This window comes from Thermobia domestica, chromosome 5 (assembly GCF_964235325.1).
Source record: "Thermobia domestica chromosome 5, izTheDome1.hap1.1, whole genome shotgun sequence".
In the NCBI taxonomy this organism is placed as follows: domain Eukaryota; kingdom Metazoa; phylum Arthropoda; class Insecta; order Zygentoma; family Lepismatidae; genus Thermobia; species Thermobia domestica.
The window spans coordinates 283,142,347-283,165,282 of record NC_137458.1 but is presented as its reverse complement, the minus strand read 5'-3'; the positions used below and the strand labels follow the sequence as shown (position 1 = coordinate 283,165,282).

General features: G+C 35.6%; 1 long non-coding RNA gene across 1 annotated transcript in view; it reads right to left on the bottom strand.

Annotated features, from left to right (window-relative positions):
• Positions 1–2,776: 2,776 nt before the first annotated feature.
• LOC145684878 (uncharacterized) overlaps positions 2,777–22,936 on the bottom strand; it is a 68,518-nt gene continuing 48,358 nt past the window's right edge. Inside the window, exon 3 of the long non-coding RNA XR_014131423.1 lies at positions 2,777–2,938. This is a non-coding gene — a long non-coding RNA (uncharacterized LOC145684878). The remainder of the gene's footprint in view (positions 2,939–22,936) is intronic.

Below are 22,936 nucleotides of genomic sequence, written 5' to 3'. Positions count from 1 at the left end.
AACGAGTACATTCAACAGCAAGTCTCCGATTGTCTGATTGACGTCTCTCATTCGTCTTCCACATTCCAAACTGATTATTTCCAGTATATTTAATGATAAAAGTTAACTCCGAACTCGCTAATACTAATACAAGTTTTTGTGACACCAACGAAATCAACTAGGGCGAATAATTGAATGTGAAGAGTAGAGTGGAGGGAAATTAGATGATATTAACAGTGCGGTGCTCACTCAACATCTTTAGGATAATTTAGGAAGCTAATTGAGTATTAAAAAAAAGAAAGACGATTTTGTTTTGCCAACTAGCGCCAAAATAATCAACGAACTGGTGTGACTCGCAATGTGCTGACCACACATCATCTAAATTAAAATCTTTACCTCTCTTAATCTCAACACTTCAGGTTCTTTTCGGTGTAGAAGCATACATATTTCATTTCCCCAGCAAAATTTGAAAGAAAAGAAACATTAATTTTCTCCAAAAAAAAGAAAAAGAAAAAAGAAAGAAAGAAATGCATGTTTTTCAATTAAGCCTTATTATTTAGATATTTCCGCTTCAGGTCAATTAATATTCTAAGGTAGCCTGTATGACACACAGGCTCATTTAGGTGTTGAAAACTCTGATGTTTTACAACAGCCAAGTTTCCACGTATTGTTATTTATTATTTCCTACCTGAAATGACCATTCACGCGGGAAGAATAAGTTTATACAAAATATTTCAAAAAATGAATATTTTAATCTTTTCTTCTTAGGATGCGTATTTTAATTGAAATAAAATTATAGAAACCCAACGCAACGCAGCAACATACGTTCATTTTAAGTGGTGTAGTCTTTATTATCCGCGCCAATTTTCTCCCCGTTACCTTAAAATACGAATTCTAATCGAAATGTAAAGTTAAAGACATAGGTCAAACATCCATTTCAAATGATTTATCCGTTTTCCCATGATGGTGAGACAAACATCGTCGAAAACACAACGTGGAAATGAAAGCTATAAAAAATGCCCTTTCCCTCACGCTTAAAAGCGGAAGTTTCAAAAACGCTGGGACATGGTCCAATTATTTTTGAAAAAAGCAGTTTATATACCGAGTTTCATCTTTCTAACTTGAGGGGCTCGTGATCTCTTTTTAGCATAAACCAGACCTTCTTCCCCCATAGAATAGCCTACACATTTTACGAAGATAAGTCAAAAATTATCTGCAATTGTGATATGACTCTTATTACTCATACTGACCTGTTTCCTAGTTCATTTTATTGTTATGCTGTTGTGGCCATGCTACGAAAGTTTGATCCTAATTCATGTATTTGTCTACCTTGTTGCAGATAGCTCATAGCTACTCCATTAGAAGTTTGCACCAAAGAGGAACAACAAGAGTGGTCCAGTTTTTGTGGTCGGAAGGTTGTTATCAGGGGCCTCATTTCATTAAAGACTTTTGGCACCGTGCGGGAACAGTCTAGCCGCAACGGAGTGTCTACGAATCAGGGTTGCCAGATCTAGCATAATGATGCTAGTTCTAGCATAATTTGCATGTCTTTAGCATCTAGTATCTTGCCTTTAGCATCCTTCCCAAATCTAGCATAATTTCAGCAAGTTTATCAAAAAACCGTAAAACCTGGAGATGAGAAAGAAGTTGGTCGTGGGCAGAAAAAGAACGGCAGAAATGTATCCTCTTCCATTGATTCATACAATCGGTACACCATACAGGCAGTCTTATTTTGCGAAGTAAGTTAAAAACGGCTTAGGTTTTCTTGTGGCTCCACCCAGGCTTTTCTAATCCTTTAACTGCGAGGCATGGTCGGAGTTATGGGTGCCATTCTCCCCCCAACTTTTTGACAACTTCACCATCTTTATTTCTGACATCATGATCGTCTTTGTTCCTGAAATGAAAGGTCCGAGACCGACCAAAAATCTGCCCCCTCCCCCGGCAGACAATTCCCAACTTCCCTTATGCTGTGAGGTAATTTTCTTTCAAAATATGTAAAAAAAAAAAAAAAAAAAAAAAACACTTTGCATTCATTTATACGATATATACGCCATTGAATCTGGCAACGATTGCACATGTTTAGTTGAGTTAAAGCTTTGTTGCGTGAAGTATTGAGTTCTATCTACGCATTCTTGCGCGCTGCGTATTTTAAGTTACGTTATCGCATCTCAACTTCGTTTTTTTTCCTTCAAAATTGCTGAATTATTAATTATGAGGATCTAGCATAATTTGACTGAATCTAGCATAATTTCGATCAGGTTTTGGAATAATTACGAGCTGTGAGTCTGGCAACGCTGTTACGAATGGCTTGAAAAATTAAAAAAAAAAATTGTCGCACAAGTTTTTCTCACGAGGAAGGAACCGGACTAACATCTATGGACACAAATGATGACAGCATTGAGCATGCACTTGACATGCTTCTGTTAGACAGACAAGTGACTATTGATGAAGTGGTGCATCGTCTCGAAATTAGTCATAGTTCGTGATACACCTTCCGACAACAAAAACCGGATCATTGCTTGTTGTTCCTCTTTGGCGTAAACTTCTAATGGAGCGATCATGATCTGTCTGCAACAAAATAAAGACTACTGGAGGAATTAGGATCAAACTTTCGTTGCATGGCCACAACAGCATAACAATAAAATAAACAAGTACATAGGTCAGTATAAACAATGTAAGAAAAGTTGTAACTACATTGCATCTTTACATTCCTTTTTCCTTCAGGATGCATATATAATTCATAATCAACATTGATTTTAGCGTAAGGTAAAGTTGGATATCTTTAATTATATTGTATTTTTATTTAATTTCTCATAAAGTAAAATATTACAAGAAAATAAGAAGTCGATGTATAATCAACCAGCAATAAATGCGAGTTTAAGTATATTATGTCTAATCAGTCCACCTGGACCAATTCCTCCGATTCCAAGGCGAAATTCATTACGTCCAATTGGAATAGCTGAAACGGAAAAAGGGAACATTAGTGTCCAAATACTTATATCATAAAACAAAAACATTATCATCAAATCTGTCTAAATCTTAAAGACATAACGGGATTATAGACCAGTAGTTTCAAGTGAAACCGTGAACAGATATGCAAGACAAGGAAGGAATAGCAATGTACAAAATTTTCTAATATCATGTGCAGTCAGCCTAAAACAAATTGGCCACCCACTTTACTTTAGAAAATTGAACTGACAGTCATTCAAAGTTTTTTAACCACAAAAAAATTAATTTCTTTATTTCTTTCAAACCTTTATTGCAAGTCTAATTTGATAATAAAATATTGTGACCACAGTTCTACTTTGAATAGAGAGGCGAATAGCCAGCGTTTTTGAACTAGGTTGTGCATACATAATTTCTGGTTAGTGTAATTACCTAAATTTGATTCCTTCCAGCAGTAGCATTTGTTTGTTTTAAAAATGAAACCTCAATTTGAAATCTGAAGCTTTAACAATAATTTATATGTTTATAAATTCAAAATTTTCCTTTAATGACACTTTCCACATTCTACATGTATATGTTCATGTGTGGTGTTACAAGATAGTTTCAGTTTTGTGTTAAATATTATAGAAATAAGGTTGTATATTCACTAAAAACACAAGCTATGATAACTCAGACATCAAGAAAGTCGCCATATTATACTTTACTGCAATAAGGTGCAGTTGCTTAACTGCTGACAATTTTAATGACGAGGTTTAATGTTCAGATTTGGTTTTGTTTCGACGGCTCCTTATTACTTTATTGATCACATTTATTTCCGTTATTTGAATATCCTCATATCAGAATAAAACATATTTCATGGCTTACTTTTAATGATTACCTGAGGTTTGCCACGGTGTGGTTGGCTACAAGTCGATTTTGGTATAGTTCGTTACAGCATTGTTATTATTGATTTATCTTATCGCATAAACGGGAAGATTAATAAATAATTGACGCATAAGCTAAGGGTTGCCAGGTGCCTATATTAACCCACATTATCAGATTCCTGCACTATCGGCTGTTAATGTAACAGTGAAGTTTGTTCGAATTTAATTCAAGAACTCAAGATAATCATTCGCGTCCTTAGAAGCCCGCCAAATGTGTTTCCAAAATAATAAACGTACAGTTTGTGCGTTTTTGAATGTGTAGCCAATGTTGAATCTGGGCATATTATCGGGATCGCCCATAAGACAATGGAGACACGTCGCTTCAAGTGAAAATCCTGCAGATATTATATCAAGGGGAACAAGTCCTGACAAGTTAATACATAATAATTTGTGGTGGAACGGTCCTCAATGGTTACAGTGTTCTTCACTTAATTGGCCTAAGACGGAGCCTGCTCCACTCAGAGAGATTCCTAAACAGAAGAAATTAAAATCAAGTTACTTAGTGACAACTCAAGATAATAGTTTGATCGAAATATTCTCTACTTTGAACAAACTTCAGAGAGTATTTCCTTATTGCATGCGGTTTTCCAAGAATGCTAAAGTAGAAGCATCAAGAAGAAATGTAGACGCTCTTACTTTGGAAGAAATTGAAGAAGTTTTAATCAGACTAATACGAGAAGTTCAAAATTCAGTTTATGCTAAGGAAATGGCTGATCTTAAAGAAAGTGAAAGAGTTAGCAATAAGAGCAAACTCTTGTCTCACAATCCTTTCATATGTGATCAACAATTTTTAAGAGTTGGTGGAAGATTAAAGATGTCTGAACTTGAATTTGACGCTAAACATCAAATTATTCTACCACCAAATCATCACCTAACAAGACTAATTATAGAACATGAACACAGGCGATTGCTACATTCTGGGTGTCAGTTAATGCTAGCATCACTAAGGCAAAGGTATTGGATACCTAATGGTAAAAATGCCATCAAGCAGGTTATTAGAAGGTGTATTACATGTCAAAGATTAAAGGCGTCTGGACCAGAACAATTAATGGGACAACTACCAAAACATAGAGTAGAACTAACAAGACCTTTCACAAATTCTTGAATTGACTTTGCCGGTCCTATTTACATCAAAACTGGTACCAGAAAGTCAAAAACAAAGCCGAAGTGCTACATTGCAGTGTTTGTGTGTTTAGTAAGAAAGGCTATCCATCTCGAAGCTGTGAGTGATCTTACTAGTCAGGCATTTTTAGCTGCTTTGAGAAGATTCATATCTCATAGAGGTAAATGCAAGCATATCTATAGCGACAATGGAACTACGTTCATTGGTGCTAACAAGGAACTTCAAGATGTCGCAAAGTTGTTGCATACAGCTGACCATCAAGAAAGGATTAAGAATTTTGCACTACTGAAGGAATCCAATGGCATTTTATTCCGCCATATTCACCCAACTTCGGTGATCTTTGGGAGGCTGCAGTTAAGTCCTTTAAATATCACTTAAGGAGAGTCATGGGAATGTCATATTTCACGTTTGAAGAATTAACAACATTAATCACACAAATAGAAGCTTGCTTAAATTCGAGACCTCTTGTAGCATTATCCAATGATCCTAATGATCCAGTAGCATTAACTCCTGGTCATTTTCTTATTGGCCAACCATTGACAGCACTATCAGAACGTGACTTACATCAGGAGAAGATTAGTTCAATTCAAAGATGGCAAAGGATCCAACAACAATTTCAACAGTTTTGGAGAAGATGGTATATGGAATATTTGTCACAACTACAAGGAAGAAATAAGTGGAAGAGAAGCTGTGCCAACATACAGCCAGGTCAATTGGTGGTTCTCAAAGAAGATAAGCTACCTCCTCTATCGTGTAAATTGGGAGTCATCACTGAAGTGCATTCTGGACCTGACGGTTTGGTTCGAGTGGCTACTGTTAAACTTCCAATGGTTTATATAAACGCTCAATTAGAGGACTTTGTGTTTTACCAAATAATGATGAATCGTAATGTCATTCATGTTAAAGTATATTTATTTCCTGTTTTAGTCTATTTTATTTATGTGAAGTTTGTTTACTTTTCTTTTTTTAAAAAAAAACAAGGTCACTAGCCCTTTTTTGGCGGGCGGCATGTTAAGTCTTATATTATGTAGTAATATTTTTTAAGAACTCGAAACACTGTTTCTACGAAATTTAGATTTCATTTGTTATTCAAGAGGGAAAGTGTTGAAGACAGACGGTGCATAAGGCACGAGGCACGAACATTTCTTCCATAATTTTAAAGTTAAGTTTGTTATTTAAGTGCAATGAACACAGTGCAGTTATTATATGTACTTTGTGGTTTATTTTAAGAGTTAGTTAAAAACCAGCGGTTAGTAAGGTACAATAAAAACTAAAAACAAGCATTGGAAGTTTCCATTGTTGGAAGACAGTCCATCACTAGTTGAGTAAATCGCGAACATTTAAGAACATAATCAAAAACAATTTCGGTATTACATCCCTCGGCGAAAGAAGACGGTGATGATGAGAAATGAATGGTCAATGAATAAATTGGGAGGGAACGAAAGAACCTCGATTTAAAAAACACGTACACGGTGTTTATACATTACAAAGTCAACTTAGCGCAAGCCGGGATTGAACCAGGGACCCCATGCACAGGAGGTAAACGCTTTATCACTAAGCCACCGCAACCCCTAAGAAAATATATAGATTTAACGATAATTTAAATAAACATTGGTGACAAAAATAAAACTTACGAGGAAACCGATTCAAGTCTGACACGAAATTGTGGATGAGTTTATGTGCAAACGAAGTGTTTTTGTGGATAATTAAACTCATTGGAGAGAAAAACTCTCGATCTCAACAGTTCCGGAGATATAGAGGAATAAGGGGAAGGCTGGTGCTTCGATATTTTGCGAATGTTTGAATATGTAGCGATAGTACAAATAAAAGAGACTTTTAAAAATGAAGAATTTCTTCATCCATGAAACTAACACATGGGCTGAAAAGTCCCGGGCCTAACACATAGATGGTGCTAGTTGTATTGCAGTCACCTTGTTTTCAGTGAATACTAACCTTCACAAGACAGCTGTGAGAATTTCATGATATTCTATTCATTCGTCTGTGAGTTATTGTGCTAAGAGTGACCCTACTTGTGTTAGTTTCAAAACAATGGATCAAAAACAATTTCGTGTTTTAATTTTACACTGCTTCTTGATGGGAAAAAATACCGTTCAAGCGAAGCAATGGCTTGAAAAGTGTTATGGGGACTCCGCTCCATCAGAAACAACAATAAAACGTTGGTTTGCTGACTTCAAACGTGGTCGTAGAGACACCGATGATGCAGAACGCAGTGGACGTCCAAATGAGGCAGTAACATCAGAAAACATTTAAAAAATCCACAAACTTGTTTTGAATGATCGAAAAGTGAAGGTGCGTGAGTTAGCTGACATCGTAAAGATATCAAAAGAACGTGTTGGCTTTATATTGCATGAGCATTTGACTATGAGAAAGCTCTGTTCAAAGTGGGTGCCGCGTTTGCTCACTGTTGACGAAAAACAAGAACGTGTTGATGCTTCTGAGCAGTGTTTGGCCATGTTTAAACGTAACAAACCGGAATTTTTGCGTCGATATGTGACAATGGGTGAAACATGGATCCATCACTTCACTCCGGAATCAAAACGATCGGCATCTGAGTGGACAGCAACTGGTGAACCTCGTCCAAAGCGCCCGAAACCACAACAATCGGCTGGCAAGGTTATGGCCTCGGTATTTTGGGATGTGCGTGGTGTAATATTCATCGACTATCTTGAGAAAGGACATACCATTAACAGTGACTATTATATAGCGTTATTGGAGCGTTTGAAGGCCGAAATTGCAAAGAAACGACCGCATATGGCAAAGAAAAAACTTTTGTATCATCAAGACAACGCACCGTGTCACAAGTCAATCAAAACAATGGCAAAACTACATGAATTGAACTTCGAATTGCTCCCACATCCACCGTATTCGCCAGATTTGGCTCCCAGCGACTACTGGCTGTTCGCAGACCTGAAAAAAATGCTCGCCGGTAAGAAATTTCGCACGAATGAAGAGGTTATCGCTGCAACTGAGGCCTATTTTGAGGCAAAAGATAAATCGTTCTACAAAAGTGGTATTGAAATGTTAGAGCGGCGCTGGACTGATTGCGTTGCTCTTCATGGAGATTACGTTGATGAATAAAGCTAATTTTGAACCAAAAAAACGGTGTTTTCTTTGTTAGGCCCGGGACTTTTCAGCCCATGTGTTACTTATACGTCGCCTTAACATGAGGGTTACAAAACCGGAGAGCCCATAAAAATACTAGGGAAAGAATGTTTTAGAGGGGAAGGCGAAAATAACAGAATTCCCTTGTTTCCTGAAATACGCTTGTAAGGTGTCTATGTATTGGTTTCTTGGTACGCTGAATCTAATTAAAGCATCATCAGGTCAAATAGGATGAACAATGTAAAAAATATGCTGGCCGTCCAAACTTTCCAAACATTTATAATATCTACAATTATTAACACTTTAAGGGAAACATGGGTATCTGAGAGCAAGTGGTAAATTTTAAAGCACGATTATGGCAACACTGGTCGCTCGTAAAAGTTTCCTTTCATAGTACCTCTCCACACACCCCTGCTATACCAAAACAATTGGTTTTTGTTCAGTTGCGCTCGATAGATGTAGGTGATAGTACGCATTTTTTTTTTTTCGAACGTATTGGGTACAGTGTATCCTATATTTCGCATAACATGTGGTGTGTTTGGGTGTAATATACCTTGTGTTTCTTATAATGTAGTTAATTTGAGAGCATTATAGAAACAGTATTTGAACATTTTTTATGGTGAGTACATAAAATATGGATCAGCCAACAACTTCACACCAAAAAACTTCTCGATCAAGACGTTCATAACCAATTTCTCTATTGGATAGGGATTTCTCAGATCGTCCCTGGAACAAATACAGAAAAACCAACTATGCATGTATAAAGTTTGCTAAACCAATTTGCCTGGAATGCAGCAGGAAAGTCTGTACAGATATGCAGTGGACTGTGTGTAGGTTACCTCTTCCAGCCTCTTTTGAGACATTTTCATTTTACCTGAAAATAGGCAGGTTATGTGAAAGTTTGTAGGCACAGTTCAATGTTAGGTAAAGTCAAATTGTGTTCAGTCATTTCACAAATTTCGGTGCATGACATAATAACTATGAAATGAGAGTTTTCATTTTATTCTGAATTCTGCATTCACTAAATAAGTTTTAATAAATGTTACACCTTAAGAGACGTACATATATTGCTTTTTAGTTTATTTGACTCTTTTATGTTGTACTTCCATATACTATCCCATACAGCACACAAAGTATAAAATGCCTTATTATATGTTTAATAAATATTAGAATGTTTATTATACATTTAGTAAACGTATTTTATACATTGTGTGCTGTCTGGGATGTTTAAAATTCCATACACACATTTCAAAGAAGCACGGTTGACTTGTGGGTCTCCGAGACCTTGTGTTTCTCATAACGTTACTGAAACTCATGTTTCGGTTAAAGTGTTAACCGATCGGAACGAAAAATGGCTCAGAAGTGCGTTTTACTATATAATAGTGGATGATGAAAATCGGAACGATCTATCGAAAACAAATTGAAAATGACAGGCGTTTAAACTTTTCAAATAATCGTAATTGCCGCAATTATCAACCGATACGAATAGTGTCGGATAGCTATTTCAGTATTAATTTACATTCTTTACTACATAATCAATTGCAAGCTCCTGCATTCCGCAGTATGATTCTGTATGCTTGGCGAAAGTCAAGCTACAATATTAGCTCAACTAGTGATTCCTTTCTTAACGTCAATGAAGTGTGTTTTTCTGAAGTCCGTGACGGCGTTAACTGTCAGAGTAGAGACTGTGTGAACGAATAACGTCTCTTATGTGCTTATTGGTGTAAAGCATTGTGTGTCAGACATTTCTTGAACAGAGAGTACTTCCATTGATCCAGCATTTGCAACTTCGTATCGTTTCCCAATGTATGTTCCTAAGTACGATGGTATGAGAAATTACTTTACTTTGTGATGTCAGTGTTGTTCACATGAAACAACTTTATATGACATACAGTATCACACGTAGACTTCAGGTTTTCGTTTTTTAAGTGAAATATACTATTTTCGTTTATTGATTCATACTTTGCGTCTTAATATGTCACACAACTACATATTGTCATACTTACATTTGCAACAATATGTATTTATGTTTCATATTATTTGATTTGTTTTTCTATAGTGCTTTTGCACAGAATATGATCTTGTACTTTTGTTCACATAATAACGTCTCTGTTCCTTTGGCAATATAATTAAAACATTTTCATATCACCTTTTTTCATTTTCTACGAACTAAAGACATGAAAATTATTAGCAAGTAACCTTTTACACTTTTGTTCTTCGTGTCAATGGTGTTTGTTATTCCTCATGGTCTCTTCTTTTCCTGCTCCGGGTAAAAGTTATGCCACTCACCTCAACATTTAACAACACTTTTATTCGCTCTGGTGCATCTTTCTTAACGTTAAAAATGCAATTTCCAAACAAATTCACTCGCAACATAGCCGAAAATCCACAACATATTGGAGCACCCGCTTTCCCTTTACCCCTCCATATCTCCAGAGCGGTTGAGATCGAGGGTTTTTCCCTCTAATGGAATTCATTACTCACAAAAGTACTTCGATTGCGCATAAACTCGTCCACAATTTCGTGTCACACTTGAATCGGTTTCCTTGTTAGTCCATTGACAATACAAGAATTTAATAACTTTTGTATTGTTATTTATTTTCAAGCTTAGAAATATTATTAGAAATGGTATTAAAGTCACCGGAGGGCGGTCACTTTGAAATAAGTGTGTATGGATTGAAGTAGTGAAGCTTATAAGAAAAAAGAAAGTAATGAAAACTTTACAAAATACACAAATCCAATGCAGTTTTTCAAGTGATGGGATAGCAGAAGTAAACGGATTCTATTATTATTAATTATTTCTCTAAGTTTGAACTATTGATTCTCTTTAGTGGTTGGAAGGTTAGACCATTTAAATGTAAAAAGTTGCATTCTGCAGTCAAAAGATAAATCCTTAGACACTAAAATGAACAATGTTGAAGTTCTGAATGTTGCTGTAAGATAATGATGTAAGTTGTCTATGGTCTGAATACTTAAGCAGAGATATAATAATAATAATAATAATAATAATAATAATAATAATAATAATAATAATAATAATAATAATAATAATAAGTATTCTAACATTAGGACTGAGGCAGTTTTTTCTAAGGTGAGAAGGAAAAGGAAGGTTTTCTTCGATGAGTTGGATTGTGGTAGCGGTGCAGCATTGTAGCACTTCCAGGAGACACTTCCAGGAGAAACTAACAATTTACATTTCTCGAAAATTGTTATTTTGTTTTTTGTTTGTTTAACGTATCATGATTATGTCCTTTGTGCTAAAGCAGACAGATGATTAATGGGAGTAAAGGATTGTAAAATTAAATTATTTGCGTTCTCTCACAGGAAGCGAACCCAGGACTACACGCACCAAGAAACACGCGCTAGCGGTTAAACCAGCAGAAAGGATTTTCTCATTCCTCCAGTGAAAACGTATCTGAATTATTTCCTGGTTGAAATTAGAGAAAATAATTATGTGTTAAGCGATAAACATACATTTAACGTACAAACGCAAATATCATAAAGCTTGTTGAGCCTTAACCTTATCTTAATTTAGACCTTCAAGATATCGCGCAAGTCTCTAAACTATCAACCCTAAATTAGTCTATCAATCATTGACGTTGTCATTCCTGTCTTTTACAGATTACTTCTGTTTTATAATGAAATCGAATAAAAAGTAACCATTTTTTTTTTCAATCTGCACGGTAGAGCCTCACTGAATTGTCGATTTTACTACGTTGTTGTTGCATCTGATATATCCATGCATGTCTTCCTATCGACAAAACGTCTCCATGACTGTATACTTGTAATTTATGGCATTCTTTATTAAGTGCAAACATATTAAGCTACTTATAGCATCTAAAATACAACTTTGAAAAACCATTCGATACGCTGCAGCAGTTATACTGTCCTTTCCGTATCCACTATCCCACTATGCAGCCAAAATCAACACTGCTATGCTGGTCAGGTGATACTTTTCCAGATCTGACCAACTCAACAAAAAATAAGTCGAGCTCCCGACGTACAAATTTGTGAATATACCTGGGTAGAGACAGGCTACTCACAAACCGAATCTCGTTAGATCTGGCCAGTACTTACCGAGTAGTAAAATAGGTCTAACACATACAAAGCGATTAGAATCGAGCAGAGTCTCTTCCTGGCCGAATCCGGCCATCAATGTAGCGATATTAATTTCTTAGAGCAGCATTTCTCAACCGGTGTGCCGCGAATGGGCCGCTGGTGTGCCGCGATGAAATCGAAACAAAATTATTAATTCTATAGCAATCAAATTGCAAGACAAAAGGGAAAATGTGTATGTGTATTTCATATTATTATGAACCTCTACTATGAATCTATAATTTTAAGTTTCATACTGCGTTACTTTTATGTACATTTTAATGTTGAAAAAAGTATTTATCATTATTGTTTCTTTATTGTTGCAGACTATTTCATAACTTCAAATTTTAAAATATCATTCAATCCTTTCGACAAAGTAAACATGCATACAAATTAGCTACATTTGTGTTTTAAAAGTAAAAGAGATTTGTTTGTTCATTCGTTATTTAGTGATCTTCCTTCTTAGTGAAAGGTTGGATACAGTTTTCGAAAAAGAAAGTGTACTTTTAAAAATCTGATTCCTATATCTCATTGCAATTGTTTTCTGTTTTTAAATTAGAATGAAAAATAAGCATAATGATTTACCCCGGGGGAAAACCAGCGATCGAGCTTTCTTCTCTGTGACAAGATCAGTAATCACAGAAAAGAATTACCATGGTATTTTATATTTACAAATAATATCTATATAAGGATGCCGCGAGAATTCAAGTTATACCTGTAGTGTGCCGCAAGTTGAAAAAGGTTGGGAAGCGCTGCCTTAGAGGATGGGGCTACTTTCTGAGTTTCGTCCAGATCAGATCAATAGTTACCGAGAAATAAAGGGTGTCCCGACAAAACGTACCAGCGACAAAACGTACCACTTGAATTTTCGCGACAAAACGTACCACTTTTGACGACCTGTCATAAATGACAACCTATCATGGATTAATTAAAGCATTTCTGATATTTATACCACGACAAAACGTACCACTTATATAAATTACAGCCTGTCATGGACTAATTAAAACATTTCGGATATTTAATCCGCGACAAAACGTACTACTTCATGTTAAGAAACTACTTCCTCATGAACAGGTAAAAGAACGGCAGTATAAGGTTGAGAAGAACAGACAGGTAATGTATCGAGTTGTCAAAATGCAGAAACTCATTGGTAAAAGAGGGCTCATTTACAGAGGAAATGTAGCAGCCTATAAACTGAAAGACACAGCTATAGATCATGGAAACTTTTTGGATATTATTCCTTTCTTAAGCAAATTTGATCTTACGCTTTAAAGTATGAGTAATTTAGATAATGTCACCGAGAAGAGTCATATACGAGGAAGTAAGCAGGATAGTGGTCGCATAACTTTTATTAAACACGGTGAATTATGTTTTGAATGCTATCAGCAAACTTATCAGAGAAGATATTTCGAAAGAAGTCTCTCAAGCTTTAATATTTTCTGTTCTATTAGACACTACTCAAGATATAGTAGTTTCAGGCCATTGCTCTGTTGTTTTACGGTATGTTGTTAAAATGGTTGTTAAACAAAGTATGGTTGTCATTGTAAAATGCATATCTACCACAGGTCAGTGTCTTTGCGGTTTACTGCTGGAAATTCTGCAGAAGTTGAACCTTGATATTAAGAAGTGTATTTGAAATTCAACCGATGGCTCAAGTAACATGCAAGGACAATATTCGGATTTTTTTCAATTCACCTATGATCAGTTACACGTGTGATTCAGTTGATTTTGAGTTTAACGGCCCTTTTTAGCAGCGAAGCTATATGAGACGGGACATACTGATTTACGGGAAATTCGAAGCACATGAGCTCCCGCCGGGAATCGAACCCAGGTCTCCCACGACAAAGGCGCATACGCTAACCGCTTAACTACTAAGAAACTCAGTTACACGTGTGGTGTTACGCTCATATACTTAATCATGTCATATGTGATCTGACAAAAAAAATGCATTGATTCTGTGTCATTGTTCTGCTGAATGACTGTGCGATATTTATGCGTGAGTCTTATCAGCGAATGTACATTTAAAGAGCAAATGTTAACAAAGGCGTCTTACAGTTATTGCGGAAACAAGATGGTAGAAAACACACTGTTTTTTAGAAAAAGTTTGGTCATTTTTCGAACCAAAAAAGTGCTTTGTATATAGAGTTGACCATAACAATTAAGAAAATTGCTTCTACAGAAAATATCAAACCAAAAGCTAGGTGTAAAGCGAAAGTATATATAAAAGATCTTCTCAAGTTCAAAACAATTCGGACAGCAGAAATGTTCCTTAAGATATTTCAAGTGACGACCTCTCTGTCAAACTGTCTCCAAATAGAGGGTGCTGCTAGTGTAGTCCTATCGGATGGTGCGGACTACTCTGTTCCAACTGAAAGAGTAGAGAGATGATTTTGAATCCGTTAAGAATGCAGCATTAAGCTTTGCAGAATGGGCCAATAACAAATTTGAAGACTTAGAACGTGATTTCTTTTTTTCTATTGACCTGTCGACAATTCGCCTTCAGAGATGGACAAAGATTTTTCCTGTGAATATGAAGATGAAGCTGCTTCTATCCAATGACCAGGTACTGCATCGAAGCATCCAACACAATATTGGACATGGTAGTTTTGAGTATTTCTTCAAGATTCAAGAAGCAATGTAATTTATGGATTATTTGGACCCTAGCCACTTCAACCAAGTAACAGAACTTCCAGACGTGCCTTTCGATAAACTTACATATTTTCTTAAAAACTTCAGTTAAGAAGTTTCCAAGGATACTATAAATGTGTTCTATTGGACTTTTGAAGGACGTGGATATGCTTGAAAGTCAGTCTTGATGACGAGCACAACCGAGGAAAAATGACTGTGCTGATGGTGCAAGTGATTCAGAATTAGGAGAAAATACATTTGTTTACAAGGAAAGCGAATGCAAAACGTGTTGCAAAATTGTCCAATGTGCTGCTTTTTAATTTTGCAGAATTGTAATTTGTGCAGTAATACTTATTCGGGTTTCCAGCATACAAATTTTTATTGACTTAGCCCTAACGCAGGTAACATGTGAAAGAATTTTTTCAAAATTGAAATAAACTGAAATACATTAAAAATAGGCTAACGAGTACCATGTCTCAGTAACATTTGAAAACATTTTGTTGATGTCTATTGAAAAAGATTTATTAAAAAATATTTCGAATGCAAAAGTGATAGATACAGTAGCATCAAAAACTAGTACACTAAAACATCTGCTAATTTTGTAATATAGTAAACGTTCTCCTTGAACTTCATATAATATTTTGAACAATTCAGAGTAATATACTGATGAAAGAATATCAGGTTTTAATTGTCAATTGTTAATACTATTGACTTACTGTAGAAAGAAAACTGTGCAATTGGTTTGTGACATTCAGATGCTGGTGGCCCTTGTGGGAGAAAGCGCTCGCGCCCCTCTAATAATGCCTATCCGTCTCTGGTCCAAAGCCTGGATAAAGTGTGATGGAAATCAGCAAATATTCAAATATTGCATATGCGAGATTATTGCTGGTTTTGGTCTGGCTTGGTGTTGCGAGAATCTTGCAGACATGGTCTTAGTCTTAGTCTTGGTCTTGCATCGGTACTTTTCTCAGTGCCAAACTTTTAACCTTATTTTGGCCGATATATATATATACTTATATGCTGTCCTATCAAGTGGTACGTTTTGTCGCCTGACATTATTTGATGGCTGATTGAAAGTCTCTTCGCAAATAGGCCTCCAGGCAAGTGGTACGTTTTGTCGCTTGTCATTATTTAAAGTGTTTTTAGAAAGCCCTTCACAAGCAGCCATCAGGGTAAGTGGTACGTTTTTTCGGTGGTACGTTTTGTCGCTAGTACGTTTTGTCGCGTCTTCAAATAAACTATCACATAATAGGCGAGTCGAGTCGATCCAAACTTGTCCCTCGCCGAGCCTGGCCACCAGTTATAGACCTATCTTTTATTCCTTTGGCATATCTTATTTGTCTATCAAATTTAGTTCAGATCCGACCAGTAGTTACCGAGAAATAAAGTACCACATACACACATATGTATATTATATAAAGGGCTTTCAGTTTTCTTGTCACTGAAGTTTAAAAATTAAAGTTACAGTTTGTGTCTTCTGAACTTTGCATTACAGAATGAATTTTAATTTTCCCTGCTAATGACTGTTTCAGGTGAAAAGGTTTACCAAATTATCGTCAATCAGAAACTACTTGAGATCAAGTAGCTCAAGTTTCAGGTAATTTTCCTCATAATGCCATGACTAAATATGTTTAAAAATAGGCTCATTGGATTCAGGGTTCTGAAATTGGTATAAAAACCACAATTAGAAATGGATCCAAGTATGGTAGGCATTTTTACCATTGTTATCAGGGGTAGTTCAAAGAGAGTAATTTTAAGATTATTTCTCTCATAACTCAATGAACAGGTATGTTTCAAATCAGTTTCATTAGATTCAGTGTCCTAAAATTAGTATGAAAAGCGAAATCACAGCTACGTGGGTGGTGGGTGCTTTCCAAGCGTTGGTGATTTCACGGTTCACATAAGCGGTATTTCCAAGTTCCAAAGTTTGTGGTTGTTTTTCTCATGATTCCATGGACGGATATGTTTAGAAATAATTTCACTACATTCAGCGTTCGGAAGCACAATTAGAAATTTATCCAAGTATGGGAGTTTTTGGCCGGTTGTTTAGTCACAGAGCATGACGGAGAAATAGAACATTATATAACAGGAAGTAATATTAACAACTGCGTTAAAAAAACAAGAAATATTATTTTTTGAAGTTATCATGAAATTAGGAATAAGTTTTGTTCATTTGTTTTGGGAATGTTCTTTTCCAACAACGAGGCAATATGAGATTTCTCTCGTCCCAAAGGCAAGAACATTTCAACCATAGAAAAAAAATAGATGTGTTGCTAGCTGTTACTTCGGGTATGTGTCAATTTTAACGTTTAGATCTTCTAACTCTGCAATGAAAATAGTGTGGCAAAAAATACACCACAAAATCAAATTGTGCCCAACTACACTCCATCTTTTTAATAATTCAGCAACATAAACTATGTTGCTTAGTAAGGATCGTAAAAGAAATATTTGATTTTAATGGTGGCAAGTAATTACACCATCTACCATCTTTACTTTTCGTCTCATTGATTTCTTTGGGAAATTATATTTGTATTTACTTTGAAAGAAACTGAAATTTTATTTATTTTCTTAATTGTTGCTTCAATTCTAGTTAAATGTTCTTGCATTATTTTTCGAAATAAATTTGAATTATTTATAATTTTAATATTACGTAAATTAAATTTAATTTTTAAGTATTAAAATTACATTAAAGAAAACGTAATTTTCACGAAGTAAGGGACATTTACGTGGGGGGCAAAAATAACCGAGATTTCCAGAGAAGAATGGACTTCGTTAATTTTTTCTAGAATACAACTTGGTTTCAAATACAACTTTGATCACCTTCAAAGTACTCTCCATTAGTACTAATCCACTTGTACAAACGTCCATGCCATTGTTAGAAGCATCTTGCGAATGCGGCCTTTCTGATACCTGATCCTCAATGTTCATTTCCTTCCTTTTAAACCTAGGAAACTATTCATACATGAGCATTTTACTGAAAGTATGTTCTTTGTAAGCTATTTGCATAATCACAACAGTTTCTGCTGCGTTCTTGTTGAGTAAAAGACAAACTTCACAGCCACACGTTGTTGTGAGAATCTGACATTTCTTCGTGTCGTGAGTGCACTACAAGCACAAACACGAACTACCAGAGAAATCATAATACACACGTTGTTATCGGTTGACGTCACTTGGCATACTGCAGAAGAGATTCTTCTACAGCTTTCAAGTGGCGCAAGATCGTACTACAAATTTGCTTTGTAGTACAAATTGTTGCAATACGTAATAAAGTAATGTCTAATGTTAAGATGGTTGTTTGGATTTGTCTTTTTATATCTAACTAGCAGAATACACCTTCTTCGCATGGGAAGAATACGTTCCATTTTGTCATTTTCGATCATTTTTATATGTCTCTCCCCTCTGCCTCTCCTCCCTCAAGTTCTGGACCTGAATTTGGACTTAAATGGCATCTGAAGTGTCACTGTTTACCTCAGCGACCCCGAAAACTATGGATTCGACATTAATATCGGTCATTTTCGATCACTTTTATATATTTCCCCTCCTTCTCCCCAATTCGCGAGGCTGAATTTGGATTTAAACGACATCGGAAGTGTCACTGTTCATCTCAGCGACTCCGAAAACTATGAATTCGACATTAATATCGGTCATTTTCGATCATTTTTAATATATATATATATATATATATATATATATATATATATATATATATATATATATATATATATATATATATATATATATATATATATATATATATATATATATTAAAATAACAGAAAAAGGGAAAACATTGTCGAAACTTGAGGTTTAGATTGAATTCGGATTGCATTAGATTGGATTGCATTCAACTGCATTGGATTGGATTAGATTGTGTGATTTAAGTTCTAAAAGTTCACTTTCAGCACCTGGGTTACATGAGGGGGGACCTACTGTTTAGAATGGAATCAAGACCACTAATCGGATTTGTATCCGAGGCAGGTACAGCTGTCGAGAATCGAACACGGTATTGGGCTTTGCAGAATCTAATGCGAAAAAGTAGCCCTACTGTGAAACAAAATGTTAAATCACATTCAGATATAGTTTCGTCCATGATTTGGCATTCTTGTGCTTAGCAGGCGACAAGCAATATCTGAAAAGTAACTGTTAAATAATAACATTTTATAAAGTACTAGAACTTTGTTAAATGCAATTTTTTATTTCATTATTTATCTTAAAGTTACCTAAAGCAAATTGCAAAATTAACGGCGAGTTCAAAGACTTGGACAGATTTGATTTTGGTTTTCGTTCCGCATGAGAGAAAATGTGCTGTTTAATACAACCAAGGCCACTCGATTTCACGCAATGTGAAATTATTGATTATGTTATTTGAGCACGCAACCAAACGCATCTACGATGAAATTTAACCCCAGAGAAAAGGAAATTAAAGGAAATCATTGTACACAGCATAGCAATTATCTATATATATAAAAGAGAACGTACAAATCCTTTGTGAACTCATCACGCTAATACGGCTGAACCGATTTCTTTCATTTTTGGGGGGTTGTTAGGATTTGGACCCTAGATGGTTTTTATCATATCACTTTAATTTTTAATTACCAGTGTCTTGAGATAATGGACCATTCAAGTCTCCATAGTTCATCATAGGTAAAAATAAACGTATGTATATGCAACCCGCATGACCACGTGACTCGGCGGGTTAACATAAATGACAGGCGCTTGCAATTTGAAAGCGAAAAAGTAAAAATTATCTAAGTAACAAAGTTTATTGCGTTCCGGGGTGACCGCAGCGAAGCGGGGTGAACGCTGCTAGTAGTTTATTATATAACAATCTAAAAGTGAATTTCCAGAAGAGAATGTTTCAAAGTGCATTTAAACTGTCTGCTCTACTTTCGTAGAAATGAATAAAATAATGCTTGTGAAATAACTTAAGTTCGCGTGTGACATACTGCCTGCTTCTCATATATTATATTTAATACTATATAATTAAATGTTAATAACTGGACGTTCAAGAATTTGGAAGTGGTGTAACAATAATTGTTAGGTTAAGACAATTGTAGCTAAATAGTTGTTTTGAAATTTTTCGAAAGTTCTTTTCTTTCTGCGTATATGTGAATCGTGTGTAATTGCCGCTCTTGCTTCGCAATTAACAGATCTTCGATTCAAATTCTGCGCCTGATTGTTCTAACTAAAATTTTCCTATTAATTTCCATTAGTCAAATCAGACGAATTTTCGAATTTATATATTTAAATGCGAGCCTTGATCGATTCAATTCCTGATTCTACTGAAATTCGTATTGTAAAAGTATCCAGGTTAGTTATAGCCTACAAGGGAATTTTGTAAATATTTTTGTGTAATCATCTCTCTACTCTGTTCATAAATATAATTGAATTAGAATGATCTCATGAAAGATTAACATCTCATTTGAGCAATCGAGTAAAATGAAAAATGACCTGCTGTTTAAGTCTTTTGTAACCCCATCGGTGATCAAATGCGTTACCACAAGTCCCCCCAGTTGATGATTTCCACGTGACGTCAATATCCTACAAATAGTCCTTGCCAGTACTACCATTTCAGGGCTTACTTCGGGAAAAGGGTAAAAATTGTCAACTGCTATAATTCGAGTTCACGTTTTTCATTACTATATAATTCTATTGATTAGCATAGATATGTATTCGGTTGCTGCGAACGAAATTATGAGAAACTCGCCTCAGCAACACAATACAGGGATGAATTTATGTTACAAAAATTCTGTATACGTCAGTAAGAAGGCTGGAGTCCCCAGACAGTCAGGAGGTAGTGCATTGCTGAATAGGATCGTATGAAAATGCACCGTGGAGAACACAATAGCGAGTGATTTTTGTATATAAATTCAAACTGGGACATTCTACAGAGCAAGCAACAAAAATATAACACTGTGTCTGGTCAATGGTGAATGAACGCATCTTTCACTGTTAGTGTGTCAAATTTCGATCTGGTAGCATAGCATTGCAAAATGAACACCGTGAAAGCGTACCCTCAGAAAAGTGTTCGTGCCATTGCAGACAAGTGAAACATACTAGATACCACTGTCGTTCGACGGCTATGTGTAATCATAAAAGTGAAAAAAGTTAGAATCATGGATTTCGCAACAAGAATGGCCGTCTGGAGCTGTGCAGTTCTCTGACTGTGAGTCTAAGGAATAACTGGGAAAGTCTCCTGCATTGGGTTGTCACTTCAGATGAGAAATGAACTGCTCTGAAACCTAAACGATTAGGGCAATGGTTAGATTGTGATCAACGTTAAGGGCGGTTTCCAAATCTCGCGGAAAGTGTTGTTTCCGGTATGGAGGTCTATGGTGGGAGTGATCCATCATGTCCTTCACGGCCAACAAGAGATGGTCTCTGACGTTTCTTGCCGCATGCGGTGGGACATTGCAGCCTCTACTTTGATACCAGTGTTACCAACCACAATCACTCTGTCTTATACCATTAATTAAATTGCCACTAGAGTTGCACCGAAAAAAAACTTGACACGCGAGCAGTGGCAATGTCACTGCGAGCTGTCAGAGACGTTCTCTTACTGGACGCACTATAGGCGAGGTAAAACTATGTAAGCAGATCTTTATTATGTATTACTCTGTGAAATACACCTTAAACTTGACCGCAAGCTTCTAGTAAAGGTTAACAGACATGAATGTCTTCATGCCACCTAACAGTGCTTGCCACGTACCACGCAAAAGACAATACAGTTGAGTAACCATGCGTTGGAGTATGAAACTCTTCTTTACTCATCACGGGAACTCCTCTGGTTCCGATCAGGGTGGGAAAAATCAAGATTTAAAAAAAAAAACTCATTTCTGTTTATTTTTTATTTAAAATGATTTTTTTTATTTAAATCAAATCTTTCTACTCCTATATTACAACTCACGAACTGAAGAAAAAAACATTAGGAATTAGTATTAACTATGCCATAACTATGCCATTTAAGTGTAAGTATTGGGGTTCAGTTTTTAATTGAAGACCTCGGGGAAAATAATGATATCCCACACTCACATGATTTTGAGGCTTTGAATGTTTGGGTACGTATATTGACACTATTGAGAAACCTGTAAGGAATTGGTCACATATTTGTCATCTGTTGACCAAACTCAGTAATTCTTCCAGGGATAACAAATCAACCAGCGTCAAGCAGCATAGGCTGTTTCACTCATTTTTTTTACGATTTTGAGGGTTATCATTATTTTCACCGAGTTCTTAATTAATCCCCAATAATTAACATATTTCAATTCCAAACAATGTTTCTTAAGCATTAAGGAAAAAGTACAGCAACATTTATCAATTTTTTTTTTTTTGGCACAAAAGTGCTGATATTTGGCAGGGGTATTTTAAAAGATCGGAACTAGCTTGCGGCATGAAATATTTATAAAATACACAAATTTCGCCTAAAGTTATAAAATCTTTTTAAAAAAAATGTTTTGGAGAGGGGATCTTACTCCCTGAATACAAACTTTTCGTCTTAAACGTTGATGGTGATTTCCCCCAGAATAAGTTGTTTTTTATTTTAAAAATAAAACCTATCTTAAGAATTTTTACCTTATTATTTGTAATCCATCAGTATCAATTTCTAAATAAGTTAATTCTACAGAAGAGCTACTTCTGTTTTTCTAAGTTTGTTTTTATTTTTTATTTATTTATTTATTTATTGCAATACACTTACCTTGATTTGACTTCGAATGACCGCCCTTCCCCCAAACTTTCAGCCTGGATCCGCCCCTGATTTCCCCGTTGGAATAGTTAACGATTTAAGCATCTTATGCTACAAAGAGAAGAAAGCAGGATTCCCCGTTACCCGTTCAAAACTGGATTTTCCGTAATCATCCTTTGCATAACATTTGAGTCTTATTGCCTTATGATTATTATCTTCCATAATCGAGACAACAAAACAGAAACGGGTTTTTAACTTTAAATTAATTTATTTCGGAATTTGATTTAAATCTACGATTTTTATTTTAAAAAATCGTGTGATTTAAATCTTGCTTTAAATCGTGTTTTAAATCAAACTGATTTAAATCGATCCACCATGGTTGATTCCACGTTAAGCTGTAGGTTCACTTTTCATATAGCCTCGCTGCTGAAAGGG